General features: G+C 45.4%; 1 protein-coding gene across 1 annotated transcript in view; it reads right to left on the bottom strand.

Annotated features, from left to right (window-relative positions):
- LOC109507310 (receptor-type tyrosine-protein phosphatase S-like) overlaps positions 1-4,920 on the bottom strand; it is a 24,282-nt gene extending 19,362 nt beyond the window's left edge. The window contains exon 1 of the mRNA XM_019856641.1: positions 4,604-4,920. The gene's annotated coding sequence lies outside the window, so the exon portion shown is untranslated. The remainder of the gene's footprint in view (positions 1-4,603) is intronic.

The following is a 4,920-nucleotide window of genomic DNA, read 5'->3' as shown; positions in this document are numbered from 1 at the left end:
TATTTGAATGTGTGATTATCGACGAGGTGTTAGAGTAGCTGTTAGAACACGTACAAAGACTGGATATAATTTTTTTTTTTTTGAGGGGGGGGAGTGTTGGCATCAGCACTATTTTGTGTGACGCACATCCAATTAAGAAAGTTACTTTGACGATATACTGTGAATGTTCTAGAAATGTGACATCTATATTAAAAGAATACGGATGTAATCAATAGAATGATGTCATAATTAAGTGTTGTTTCGAATCTTCTCCTGTTTTCTGTTGAAATAACAAAACAAATATTTAAATTCATAGTGTGGAAATTCGTTGAGCCCAATACTGCCGAGTAATGACCTCCTCCTTATTCTGCTCAATGGAGGTTTTTCATACGCACATACGGACAAGGGCCAAGGCCTCTCGTCCTTTGTGGTGCGGCAGAGTAAGCGCACTAGCTGTGACTCTATGCACGGAGCTAAAGGCTAACGCTAAAACGGATGATTTGGAGGCTTCGCGGGTGCGGCTGTGGCTAAAGGAGGCAAATGCCCTTGAGCAAGACACAGAACAATGTCGTTATCGATGCCCCGCTTTGGTTGGCACTAAAGCATATATTTGGTGGGAAATTGTGCGGACTAGTGCTGTTACCAGAGATGAAAGTGGACTTTTCTGAAAATTCCGGAAAAAATGTCTTCAATGTTGTCAACTAATATCCAGATTCATTTTATGCAAATTTTCCTCAATTCTCCGGAGAAATGTTCATAAAAATTTGAAAAACCCGGAATTCCGGGAAAATCCGGAGGACTTTCATCTCTGTGTTACATTTACAACTTAATTATTTTGTATCTCACGAAGTCGGTCATTCACAGTATACTATATGGCGGTCAACTTTCCACATCCAACAGCACATCATGAATTTTCAACCAAATAAGTAAGACCCTCGGACGGTTCATCACCAAGCAAATCTTAAATGTTCTTGTCACACAATGTATGCCATCCACCCACCCGTGTTTTTTTCACAAGCCTGCATACAAGTTGACGAAGGATGCAAGGTAGCCTACGCCCAGGACCGATTGACCAAATCCCAATGTGCAATCCTACCGGACGTCAAAGTGGATGATGCCAGAACTTGGAGTCAGTTCCGATGAGGCATTTTGGCTTGTCTTGTGTCAGCCATCTTGTCAGTCAGGCCTAATGGCTCCTGTCAGTCAGGGATGTAACTGTCAGACTGAGTCAATGGCCTCACGTCTCCTTCGCATTATTGAATCGTGACTATCCGCACATTTAGCCCCGGTTTGCACACGAGCAACTGAACGACGGTATAGATCGACCTCAGCTGCGATTTCCAACGGAGGATGCAGCGGCAACATGGAGCCAGAACATCTTCCTTTCCATATGAACAAAGTAGAAGGTGGCGTGGGGGGTGGACAATGAAGACGTCTTCAGATGTGTCAACTCTGATAAAAGGCTGACTGAAGACAAGGGACAAGTGGACAGGAGAAGAGGAGGAGACGAGAGGTCGCGGAGGAGTGTGCATAATTCATCCCTGCTGACACATCACAACCTGTGATTCATCTGGAGAAGGGCATCAAGTCAAGTCGCCATGCCGACGTCTCCTAGCCTTCACTCTTGTGCACACCAGCGCACCTGCACACACACACGCAACCGTAATGGCAAACGGCCAACTGGTTTAAAAATGGATGTGCGTGTGTCTGGAGACCTTCGACAAGGTCTCATACTTGTGCAGCTACTTTGGCTGTACACTCACTGACCTCAACAATATAGGCACGCCAGCACAATCTTGAAAAGGTCCGACGCTAAATGATGTCGTTTGACACTGTCAGAGATGTATTCATGTAACAATAAATGTATTATTGTTGTTTTTTTGTTTTTCATTTGTTCTTTAATTCGAATCATGTTTTCGTTACACCCGTAATAATTAGTGATGCGATAATACTCAAATCAGTATCAGTACTTATAAAACGCCAATACCGTATGCACCGATACCAACGTCACCAGCCTGACACACACGTTCCGCGGAAGAGTCTTGCAACCATGTGTCTGGAGATACTTTAAAGACATGTTATGCAACACTTAGGCAAATGCAAATTATGCTGTGAAAATTGGAAGATGAACTCCTTTGTAGGCTCTAGAGGTGGCCACCTTGTGAGTTTTGGTGGCGGTCGCCAGCGGCAACCGGTAAGCACCAGGTTCTGCAAGTCCTTTCATTGCCCAACAGTGTTTCTTTCAAGGTATAGAATAGTTAATTACCGTGTTTTCCGCACTGAGGCGCTTCCGAGTATAAGGCGCACCTTCAATGAATGGCCTATTTCAAAACGGTTTTCATATTTAGGGCGCATCGCGTTATAAGACGCATTGAATTGATGCTACAGTAGTGGCTGCTGTTGTGTTATGCATCCACCAGATGGAGCTACGCTGAAGGAAATACAATACAATACAGCTTTATTTATAGAGAGCCCTGGCTGCCGTTGCGTTATGCATCCACGCGTCATGGCCTTATCACGTATGTATCGTCTCTCGATTCAAAATCACCCATTTTGTGCCATCTCCAAGTACATCATATTGTGTGAAGATAGAATTCTAAATTTCACTCTTATATTCAGTCTCGCTGGATTGCGTAATTGCACCTAATGAAGTGTATAAACGCCTAATTGCTTATTATTAGCATAATTTCTGCAATATCGTTTCCAGAGGTGTTCTCATGTTGCTGATTATTCATTTTAGTTTGGGGTTTTTTTTTTTTTTTTTTGGATGACATGAATGAACAGACAACGGAGTGTTTTAGGGGTGGCGTCTAGATATAAATTCATGCATACTGTGGCAGTATAACGGAGTGCATCCTGATTACGGTTGCCATACGCACTTTTCTTATTATATTATCAATCAGCGCTATACTGCTCAGCCATGTCGGGTAAGTTCTAAATGCCACGTGCGATGTTTGAGCCGAGCTCACAAAAACATGCTCTTTGAAATACCCCGCAAAGGTCAATTCATCTCGGGGTGTCGACAACAACCAACTCGTTGTCTTCCTTGTTTTATATAGGTGACTTTGCTCATCAAATTTGCCTTGATGTTCTCCTTTCTTCAGGCCAACACGTGCACGGAGGCTATGACAAAACGCGAGGATGGGCACCACGTTGTGAGCCAAAGGAAGAAAGCGAGCCAGGCGATACTGTGAGAACGTGGGAATAAGACTTCAATGAAGGCCTTTGACGAGCAACCAAAGCGGCTCCGCTGGGAGGGCGTCTCATTTGGCATATTCAAGATAGGACGGCTTTTGCAGTGCGGTATACGCTTTAGAGAGAGGCAGGAAACCATTGAGACCCACAGTTGAACCCTCTGAAATGCTATTTGAGGGAATTCACGCCATGAGTGATTTCATTGTGCTCCTTGCACAGCCAAAGTGAATATCTACCAAGCCGTGGATTTCTGAGCTCTTTGAGGAGACGACGACGACTAAAGAATTCATTTACTTTCTGCACAATGACCTATTCCTGTCTGACAAATGCAAAAAAAAAATAAAATAAATTAAAATCCACATCTCAGTCTCTCTCATTAAGGTGAAGACGGTCGTCAGTGGAGGAGGGAGGAGATAAACACGCTAAAGAAGGGAATTCATGCATGAGGAATGACTGATTAAAATAATTAGGGATGTGGAAATGGTGTGGAACAATAACCAGCAAACACATTGTGCCTCGGGGAAAATGTCCCATCTGTGTGTGTGTGTGTGTGTGTGTGTGTGTGTGTGTGTGTGTGTGTGTGTGTGTGTGTGTGTGTGTGTGTGTGTCGGAAAAGACTCCCTGGGTTTCACCGAGACAACTTGAGATTTGGGCGTACACATGCGAGGAAGACCACAGAAAACCCAAACAGGCACACTGTAGAAATGTACTTATTAAAACCCTAAAAAACAAGCATCAGCAGTGGGGAAATGTGCATGAGTAAATCAATGTATAATTAAACGACGCTCAGGAGCCTGCGCGTGTGTGTGCGTGGGTGTGTGTGTGTGTTAGCAAAAAAAACCCCAACTGTGTGTAATTATAGACCTACACGAGTACACCGGTATCATATATGCAGGTGCGCTTTATTTTATGCACAGGCTGACAGCAGCAGATGCAGCCGCTAGTCTATTGTCTAGAAAACAGTCTGCTTAAATAAGTCCTTCCACTTTACCACCTGGTGCCACACACACACACACACACACACACACACACACACACACACACACACACACAATCTATAATTTCCCAGCAAAATCTGTTTAAGGAACCATAGCTCTCATGGAACGCTCCTAAGTGATGAATGTCTTGCAGGCGGTTGAAATTAGAGTGAGGGATAAACAAAGGATGTTCCTGTGTGCATGGGTCTCTCATGCAGCCCAGCCAACAATAAGCACGGGGGGTGGGGGTATGAGGAGGCGGTGGGGTGGGGGGTGTGTGGATGCAAGGCACTCTCTCCTCAGTGCTGTTGCCAACCAGCCTGAACACAAGTCACAATAAATGGGCAGACATCCCGCGCATCCCTCCCGATTATTAAAGCAGAAAGAAAAAAAACAAAAAAATCACTCACCCCCACGAATAAAGCTCCGCGGTGGGATGCTGCGTGGCTTACCTTGGTCGCAAGTGCACCGTCTCCTGCGCCGTCTGCAAGATGCATGGGTGGATTTACAACTAGAAGAAGCTTCCTCGGATGGTGCTGTAATCCAGTGGCAGGCCGGCTCCGATCAGAAAGGAGGGTCTGCCTTATACAGGGGGGTGCATGTCACGCGGGACCGCCGTCCCGCGGCTCCTCGACGTCTTTTAGGGGGGGGGGGGCAGAGATGGTCGCTCGGTTGGTCGGGCGGCTTCAGGTAGTGAAGCTTTATGTCATTGGGAGCCACTGTCTTCTGCCTTAATGTCCTCCTCCTTTTCTCTCCTCCTCCACCCCCC

This window comes from Hippocampus comes, unplaced genomic scaffold (assembly GCF_001891065.2).
Source record: "Hippocampus comes isolate QL1 unplaced genomic scaffold, H_comes_QL1_v1.1 scaffold105, whole genome shotgun sequence".
NCBI classification, from domain to species: Eukaryota; Metazoa; Chordata; class Actinopteri; order Syngnathiformes; family Syngnathidae; genus Hippocampus; species Hippocampus comes.
Note: the sequence above shows the minus strand (reverse complement) of the source record. Positions and strands in the feature narration are given on the sequence as shown.